Genomic DNA, 10,470 nt, shown 5'->3' with positions numbered 1-10,470 from the left:
TAGCAATTGCTGAAGCTTGCATACTAAGAAATTAGGCTGAATAGTTAATATTAATGGTTGTGCATTTATAAATGTAACTTGGTCCCTAACATTGTGTGTTATTCAGTTTTGAGTATTAGATTTTACTTGTGATATTTCTTTCATATAGGGTATGAAAATCACAGTAAACATTTGCATTGTAGGTATTTCTATGTATCTATAAACACAGCAACAAGCTCAAGCAGCTGAGTTGTTTCATAGGTGGTTCAGTGTTGAATGGGTCCATTCTCCCCACTCCTGGGCAGGAGTTGCAGGGCTGATGAATTTTGCTTGGAAAAGGGAGAAGAACTGAAACACAAACCTCACTAGTGACTTCGTTGTTGCTTTCAGTTTTGCTTGGCCAGTGCTTCAAAAATTAAGGTGGATGGTTGAGATAGGTAGATCCAATAATTAAGAAGTGTCACTTAGACACGGGTGGGATTTGCATGGCAGAGGAGTAACGTTGTGCTAGGATTAGGCAGTTATCCTTAGGCATGCATTGCACAGAAGACCTTGATTCAGCAGAAATCTTAAGCAAGCGGTTAAGTTTAGGATGAAGAAGATTTTTTGGGAGTACACTGTGCTTGAGTTGAGACTGAATCTATTGCAACATGAGTGCCAACTATTCACAGCTATACTGCCTGGTAAATAAGCTCAAGCCTAGGGCTAGTGCAACTGTGTAGATTTACTGTTGTCTTTTGGGGACTGTCTGATTAAAATTAAGTACCAGCTTAATCTTTTGGTTGAAACAGAGTTTGAAGTCATAATAAATCCCTGAATTAATAAGCATTTTAGAGCATAAAATCTAACATTATATTTAACAGGCAAATTTTTCTCATAGGTTTAGGGAAAAAACCCTCCATGGGCTGTAAGCAGTTAGCTGGCCCAGTAAACGTCGCTTATAGCCCCAGCTGGCCACAGCTGTCTGTAGAGATGTTTTTCAGCATGATTTCTGCTCACAATGAAATGCAATTCCTTTGAAAGCTCAGCAGCAGTGGCTTTTTTGTAGTTGTGAATTGACATCAGAGGAGGATTTCCTGAAGAGGAAATCAGAGATCAAGTTAGTTAATGTCAATTTAATAATTGGAGATCATGACTGTCGGAATGCCTTTTTTTATTTGGTTGATTTAATGAGAGACACACTTGCAGATACCTAAACCCATTGCTAGGGCATGACCTTCCCCTTCTTACCCTGAAGAAGAGCTTGCATCCTGATAGCCTGTTTCCTATGTTTCCCCAGTTGCTTCTCCAACTGTAAATCACTATTTCTTCCAATCTCACTTTGAATTTAAGATTCAGCAGTAATATATCTTCCCACAAATCACTTCAGTGCATGCCTTACTCCTCATGTGGAGCCATGATGGTGCTCTGTATACTATATTTTATGTATGTGCCAAATCAGGCTTGGGCTGAAGTAACATGTGGGTTGGGACCACCCTTCCTGGTCATGCCTGGGGGTTTGAAGAACCAGGAGGCAGCAGGTAACAAGTGTCTCCTCTTTATTCTTGCTCTGAGATCAGTGATCAGTGATGCTTAAAAGTAAAGTTACTTTTGAAGGAAGCCCCATGGCAGGTGAGAACACAGAGTGTGTAGTGAGAAGCTCTCTGGATGACTCAAGAGGAAGAAAGGCATTGTGCAATGCCCAGTTATTGGATTTGCTTGGGCTTTTTTGTTTGCATTTAGCTTTCTGCAACGCTTTTCCTAAAGTTTGGACACTCAGGCCAATTTTGGGATGCCAATCTAAAAATGTGTTAGAACAGCAGTATTATTTATAACACATAAGTTCATATACGCCTGTGCTCTCTCTCTCACACATTTATGTTTTATACATTACTGACCTCTGCTTTTAGTCATCCACTGCTAACCAGTGCAGCCTGTGACTGCAGTAGGAGTTTCTCTGGGTCAAATGTTGCACTTCTCTGACATTTCAACGCCTTCTTTGATTTGCCATGTCAAAAAGCGGGCCTCTGGGAACACTCTAACAAGAGGTGTATTCAAAGAACTTGAACCCTGTATGGTATTTATACTTTTATTTATTTATTATCACATGGTCGACGTGGAAAAAGCTTTGTGGCCTTTGCCCACGCAGGCCCTCCTGCTGCTGCCCATCGCAAAGCTGTAAACCATTCTGGTGGAAACTGTGGAATGCAGTTGTTTAGTCAACGTGTTCCCTGTGATGCTAAAACCCCAGTCAAAAGGTCTTTGGTTTGACACATGAAAATTGCTGGTAATGCAGGGAGAGCCTTGCTCGGTTGAATGCAATGGATGCTGCTTTCCGAGGCACGGGGATATTGCCACACTATTATTCTATTATATCAAATATATTCCCCATGTCCTGGCTACTACCTATCGTTAATATCCCTCTCCCTGTCACTTCTCTGCCATCAGTCCACACTGGGTTAGAAAAAACTGAGCTAACAAGTGTTGTCTGAGCTTTTAGATCAATGTTGTTTATTATTAATTTATAATGAAGAAACAATTGAAGACGTTTTTGTAATAGAATTTCCTCATGAGGGCACAATTTCTCATAACTTATCCTACTGATTCATGAGGCATCTTTCAGCTGTGAACTTTCAATAGGAACTGCAAAAATAAGAGTATGTTGATTTACTTTAAAAACTAAAGGATATATGTGCTATGGCAATGTTTGTATGGTCCCTGAGAAAACTGGTTGTTATAATAACCCGTGATGGATGCTTGGGTAGACAGACATTGTCATGAAAGCATTCTGTGTCAGGAAATTGGTATATATGTGTAATGTACAATGTGCACAGATACATGCCAGAAATAATTCCACTGCTCTTCTGTGATACGGGTATAGGATCTTCTCTTAACATGCAGCTTAGCTTGGCATAGTTGTTAGGTTCCCTTAACTTTCTACACTGCCTTTTTCTTACTTAGTATTAGGATCTGTGCGATGATACATAGGTTGTAATACCCAGAGGTAGATGTGGATGTGATGGGACTAGAGCAGGAAAGCACTGGCCAGTGTACAACCTCTGAAGGCTGAGATGGGTTTCTAATGTAGGTTTGCAAATGTTTTAACTTCTCCCCCGTCTCTGGGTAATGTCCTGATATTAACTTGTATTAGTCCTGTAAGGACAGAGAGTCACATTTCTCTTCAAGGCCTTGCCTCACCACCATGAAACACTGCTGATTGAGCCTAAGCAGTATTCAGGATAGAAGCAGACCTGCAAGGAAGAGGAACACACACTTTACAGTTTATATCATGTGAGCAAGTGGTACTTTTCCCCTGATTCAGTAGCGCTGCATCTTGGACTCTTAAATGACCAGTAGCCCTGGCATGAACATGGTCCTGTTATTAATTAATATAAAATACAGACTTGCAGGTGACAAACAGAACTTATTTTCATAGGAGTGTCAATCTTTCCATTGCCAAATCATACTCTTCTGCAACACAGTACAATATTATGGCTAAAAACAGCCAGCGTGTCTTTTAGTAAGTAGCCTTTTTTTGTGGTTACAAAGGATAAAGTAACAAAATAAATAATTAAAAAAAAGAGATGTATCTATAATAGTTATATAGTAGCAGGAGTTTAGATGGGAGAATTTAGTTGTAAACTTATTTATTGTCTCAGTGGTTGAGGAAACTAAGCAGATCTTTGGTGTAGCAACGTGTGTAGCTCTTGAGGGACATAAGGGCTAATCTGATTTAAGGTGTCTGAGAACCTAATCAATCTCACTCTCTGTATTTAAAATAACCTGAAAACTGATCTTAAGAAAAAATGCACACTTGCCCTGTTCCTAATTCCCCGATGTAAATAGCAGGTTAGAATGCCTTATGCTGTGTTATTCTCCAAAATGGAAAGCTAGACTGGACAAACTGATTCCTGGTTTGAGGGCTTTGGGGTTTCTTGGTTCAACGGCAGTTGTACATGAAATATGTGATTGGTTGAGAGATGACACTCAGGATTCCCCTGGACACCCATCAGTGGGATATGAAGTCATGCTTCACCTCTGTCCTCCAGAATCTTTTACTCTTTGTTGCATATTGATCCAATCTCAATTGGTTGCAGCAAATGCAGCTTAGCCCTTAAGTTAATTATTGGAAACCATCCCTGAGAGATTCGGGTTGTGCACAGGAGTCTTTTCAGGCTGATCTGGGTGCAGAACGTGAGGTCCCTTGCTAGGGAACTGTAACCCACAGGCCATTGTATGGACTTTATGCTGGAAACAGGGTTTCTGCACAACCTTAAATCGCACATCAATCTATGTGATGGGTCTCAGAAAATGCAATATCAAATGTACAGATTCAGAATGGATGCCACCTGCAATATGTTCAATGGAAACCTGGTGTTTGAGTGAATGTAGCTTTCATTATCTCCTTCCTCTAAAATCCCCCACCTCAAACATAATGCATGTAAAATCACTTCTAATATTAAATAATAAGTTTTAAAAAAATCCAGACAGTCATACTTGCAAGACAGACAGTATTTTATGGAAATCAAGATTTTGAGAAAATTTTAATCTTTTCTCCTAAATCAATGGCTTGGGTGTGAACGTCCTTGGGCTAATGGGAATCCTGTCTGTATCCAGATCCTAAACTTGTCTCTCAGACCATTTCCTTTGCTGATGAAAATAGCCCATTTTTATCTCATTGGAATGTTTGCTTTGGAGACCACAAATGTCCTTTCCTTATTCTTAGACAGTCTGGGAAGACAGGCAGGTTTTGCCTGGCTGGTTTCCACACTTGCAGACAGTGAGAAAACTCTCTTACAGGTTCCTGAGCCCCGAAATTGTTGTGAAATTATTTCTGTCCGTGGTTCAAGTCCTTGAAGTGCTTGTTTCTACTTTTGTCCTCCATAAGAAGGAAACTTACCCTGAGCTGTATTTTAATATACACAAATACACATATAAGAGACTTTAAAAATTTTTGAAGTGACAAAATTCCACTCAATATGAATCTAACAACAACATAGAAGACAGCACTTTGATGTACTCCTGACAAAGAAGGGAAAAACGTACCTGCGCTCTCTCAGGAAACTTAACATTTGTTTCTGAGAGGCTAGACAGCAATTTGCTTAAGATATAGCAAGTACTGCTTATTTGAGTGCAGACATGTAATTGATAGCATCTTTCCATTCTTGAGAAGAGTATTTACATAGCAACTCTTTCTCTTTAGTTTCTTTTGCCAAAGAGTGTAATTGAACTGATATGGCAAACATGGATTAACATGAATGTATTCACCTGAGTGCTTAAACTTTTCTACCTCTCATAGCTGCTGTAACTGCTTGAATTGTTATTGCACACAATAGCCAAAAGAACTGAATCCTTGTGAGAATATAAATCCTATTTTCATAGATGGCTAAAGGATTTAGGGTTTAACTCTTTTAAGCTTCCTGTCAGGTCTTTATTCCTAAAAAATGGACATAGGCATCCAAGAAGGTCTGTGTGAATGGCCCTTTTGACTAACCAAACTGATTTTATTTTGGTTTGGTTCTTTTTTTTATTTTTAGCTTTTTCTCACTAAAACAAAAAGCCAGCACCTGTGATTTGTTAGACATGGGAGGTTATGTTCCCGAAAACCTGCATTTCACAGGGGTAGCAGAAAACAATGAGCTACTTGTTAAAAATGCCTGTAAGGCACAGGTTTAATCTCTCCCTCTGCCTTGGGAGACACAAACCTCGATCTACATGGCAATTGCTGTCACCATGCTGTTCTCCTGGATCCCCCTCCGATCCTCTTGTTGGAGCTTTTCTACTTGGCTTGAAATCCCCAAATAACAGTGTTTTAGCCTGGTGGCTCTGGTGTTTATCAAGGAGATAAAGTACTTGGCAGCAAGAGCTACTCACTGAAAAAGCTTGAATTATTTTTATATTGTGGAGACCAAATCTGAGAAGTTTTTGTTCCCCCTTTCCGCTTGAATATGTTGCAAAGTGAGGGTTGAGACAACCTGCCAGGAGGTGGGAACGAAGGTTCATTGTTACCATCGATGCCTGAGGTGATTTCTTACACAAGTGAGTAAGCAGTCCTGTGACAAAACTACTTTTTATCTCCTCACTTTCCCATTGTTTCCCCCCAGATTTGGGCAAATTTAACTCCAGTTTGTATACGGGTTCTGAAGAATATTTGTGAATGTGAGAAAAATTGCAGCTCCTATGGCAAACTTTACATTTTGTCAAAAAATAAGAAAGTGTGTGGCAGATTTTCCCTCTGAGGTATGTCATCAAACCCTTCCCTTTACATAAGTCGGCACTGATTTGGGCGACACACTGCTCTAAGAGGTTCCCAAGGCTGGTGCCAACAGTCCCTCAAGGAACCTGGTGGAATTAGGTGGTGAATGTTATGTTAAACCACACATTTTAAGGCAGGGAAATGTTTGGCAATCATCTGTCATGGTACCCAACGTAACATAGTCCAGACCTCTTCCTCCACTGACTCCTGCAGCAGAGGGAATTATTATTCCCTGTTAACACTGTGAAGTCCAACAGTTTGTGTCTGAAATAGAGCACGTCTTCCCACAACCTGGATCTTGATTGTGTCACTTAACCCTTTCCACTTTCTAGGCTGCTGCAAGAGATTTAACAGTCATTGCTTAAAGTGTGTTTAACATTTGAATTCCAAAGATTCTAACAGTCCCCTTGTTAAACCACAGTCTTCAGGAGTTGCATACAGTCCCTTTGCTAAATGATGCTGGAAGCTCCATGCTGAACAGCATCCTTCCAGTGCGAGGACCACTGCATTGAGGTCCACAGCCAGTGCAGACTGATGGCATCAGAGCAATTCTGGTCAAACACCCTCTGATTAAAAATATCGCTGCTTTTCAACCCAAGCTGCAGAACTGAGAAATCAATATACTGTGATCTGAAGTACACTGTTATGAGGTTTTGGAGGTTTATAAACAAAACAAAACAACAACTGAAAAACCCCAACAATTCCACTGACATCTCCTTCCCCTGGATCCTTTCATCTCTAAAAACATTCCTGCAAACTTCACAGAGTTTTATTGCCTTCAAGCTGATAAGGCCTTCTCACATCTCTTCCTATTGGGGACAAGGGCTGCTGAGAGGTACATAACAGAAATAGGTAGTGAGGAGAACTGCAAGTGAATCTCCTATGAGAAACTTCAGCTTTCAGGCCATGATGTGAGGGATCCAGCGTGGCAGTGCCGGTGCTGGCAGCACTGACAACAATTTCAGCCTTTGCTTGGCCCACTCAGCCCCAGCCTGCTCATGTGGCTTCACAAATGACAGAGCATCTCCTTGAAGCATGTTTGCCTAAACTTAGCTTCTGCAGAGAACCATGTGGATCAGCTGTGCAGATATCTAGTGTAAGGCGCTAGCATTGCCACCAGGTTTGGAGAGGCTGCTTTGGAAACTTTCTTTCCATGTTGGCAGATCCAGGTACCCTACAGCTGGCCCTTTGCCTTGTGCAGCTCACAGCTTGTGTGGGAAAGACTGTTCCCAAATCTCTCAGACTTTCCATTTCTTGAAAGGAGAGCATTAACACACGTAGATCTAAAAGGTTTGATTTGTGTGTGGTACCACCTGCAAAGATCTTTCTTGCTTGTAAGTTAGTGCAGAACCTGAAAGCATTTCTGTGAAATGTATATCCTGTGACTTACGCATTCCTGAGCTACTGTCTCTTCATATTGCCACATGGGAAAAGCTTTATATGAGTCTAAATTAGCCTTTGTGTTATGCTGCTAAAGAGGTCTCCTCATCATGGGCATTTGGGGACAAAACTCAACACTTTTTCATAATTTGTTTAACTGTTGAAAGCAGTAGAGGGGCAGATCCTTCGCTGGTGTATATAGCTTAGCTTTGTGAGTCGTGCTGGAGCCACGTCAGTCCACACAAGCTGAGAGTAGAACCTGGTCTGTTTTGAATATAATCTCTCAAGATTTGTATGGTCTTTTGCAGTAAGGACTGCTAATTTGGAGCTTTAATTGCATGCATTTGACAGAAGCAGAGCTGGGTGAGGTTTATTATTGTTTTGATACAGTCTCAAAAGGGAAGCTTTTTACTAGCATTTTAATATAGCCCTTTGTAAACACCTAACAAATAAAAATCCTGAGTCCAGTCCTTCTGCTAATGAAGTCACTGGCAAAGTTTCCTTTGGCTTTAGCAGGAGCTGAACTGGGTTCAGTATAAGTGATGCACTCTAGTGTTACTGACAATAAGTTAATGTGTTTTATATATTGATGCTTTTTGCTGGACGGTGCATTGGCTTTTTATGATTTGGTGATATATATATATAAATAAATTATTTGAAAAGTAAATGTTTCTGTGCCTGTTTTTTGAAGGTGAATTTATATTGTTGCAATGTAAGATAAAAAGTAGTTCACAAAGTCAGTGGTAGCAATTTAGTTTGTTTACTCGTTCCTCAGCATGTCCATGACAGAGTTTGCATTGCCAAGGATATGGCCAACCATCCTAAGCAGCCTGAGCATTTTTGGTACCGTGCTTCAGGAGTGAACCCTAATGCAGTGGGAGGCAAAGAGAAGATGAATGCAGTGGAAAGGCAGCTTGTTGCCAGGTGTAGGGGGGGACCACAGGATCCATAGGCAAATTTATTTTCTAAATGCTAACTGGATAATTTTCCTCTTGTAACATCAGCTTTTCTCTTCAGGAGTGGGCCTAAAGGTTCCCAACAGCTCTTCTTGAGCAAGGAATTAATATGAAACAAGCCCATGCTATTATTTTAGATGTTCCTGAGCTGTTCCTTGAGGGCAGCTGGTAATACCCTATTTCTAGTTGCGTGCTGCCAACTTTTCTGCTTGTTTCAAAGTGACAAGAGGCAGAAATGACAATTAAAATGGCTGCTACAGGCTTCTCCTGCTCCATTAACTTACTTCCAGACTATCAGGTTTGGAGAGATGAAGGGAAGGAGTGGGACTAGAAGCAGTCTTTTTTGCTGTCTTTTACCAGCGTTAATGCTGAGTGCATGAAAAGATTTATGTAAAAAAATCTAGTGTCATCTCACTACGTCCTTTTCTGTCTTCTCTAATTGTATGGGTATGGATGTGCCTACTAGTGCAATCAGGTGCTGCTGATGTGGTGAGCCTTCCTGAAGAGGGTGTTGGCAGCTGCCCTCTGTTCCTGATGCAGGAATGTACTGAACACTGTCAAAACAATGTTTATCCCATACTGTTGTGGTCTGCTGATTCCTGTTGTGCACTGGTTTAATACCCATTACATAAGGGATATTAGGTGGCACTTCTACCCTTAGACCCTGTTGCTAGCCCATTTTCACACACAGACCTCCTTCTGCTCTCTTCTGGCCCTTTGACTCTTGGACACTGTTCCTGGGAAGCCCACCTACACACTGTCTGCTTCCAAAATTGCTGCATGAGTCCTGTCCTCCCTCACACCCTCTTTCAGTCCTTTAAAAGATAAAACATAGCCATTTCCAAGCTGTATTAAATAACTGCTCAGAGCTAGTTGGCTGCAAGACTCTTGACTTCACCATGCTGGCACCAGCATGAATTCAGGTGAGCATCTCGACTATTTGTAATGAATTATGTGCTCATTCTCCTTTTTTAACTCTTTATGGGCAGTTATCAGGAGTTGTAACAAAGGGAAATATTACCCAGCATGGCCAGCAAGGGAATTATTACTCAACACTGTCGATTTTGTGTAACCTTAGAGTTCCTATCAGCTCTTCCAAACTCCCAAAGGTGTCACACCTAAAAAAACCAGCATTGAACAAGAATAAGCAGAAATCCCATCTAGCTCATAGCGGTAAGGATAGATCTGTGATGGAGAAAGACTGAAAGAAGGGGCAGAGTGGGAAAAGGGAGTGTGTATGTGTGTAAGAAATATGGATGAATGGGAATAGAACTTCAGTGTGAGGAGGAAACGAAACAAGCAAGTCCACAGTAATTAAATGCAGGCCCAAGAGATGGGATTTTTTTCTCTTATTCCCAGCCTTGTTATTGACCTCCTTCATTCACTCATGCAGCTGCACTGGCTATCTCAGCTTCATTTTTTTTACCTGCAAAATGCCATCACTCTTCCAGGGATGGGGTTTAGATTTTATTTCAACTATTCTGGCTTTGTAGTGACTTTGTTTTGGCTTTCTTCAGCCTGCCACACTTTTGACTGACCGCAGTAAACAATCCTGACCTGGGAAGCCTTGCAAGGCCATGGACAGACCTCAATAGGCAACTCAAGTGCTGCCTTTGCCTGTGTCCAAAACTGTCCCAACCAGACCCTAGCCCGAAGCCAAGAATAGCCATTCCTCTGCTTAATTTCCCTGACAGCCTGGATGTGATAGCCATTCTCACTCACACTGATAAAGTTGGGCCCCAGCAGACAGAACGTGGCTGTTATCCCTGTGAAGCAGACCTGGGGGAAAGGTGGTCCCATGCCCATCTCCTGGGGAGCTGTGCAGGGAGGTGACACCCATATGGACTACACACTGTCTCCACATCTTCCCTCACAGTCTTAAGTGGAGTTTCTGTTTTATCTTAACCTTTTGTCATGTTT

This window comes from Eurypyga helias, unplaced genomic scaffold (assembly GCF_000690775.1).
Source record: "Eurypyga helias isolate BGI_N326 unplaced genomic scaffold, ASM69077v1 scaffold3783, whole genome shotgun sequence".
Lineage (NCBI taxonomy): Eukaryota > Metazoa > Chordata > Aves > Eurypygiformes > Eurypygidae > Eurypyga > Eurypyga helias.
The sequence above is the reverse complement of the archived record's forward strand: the minus strand, read 5'-3'. Positions refer to the sequence as shown.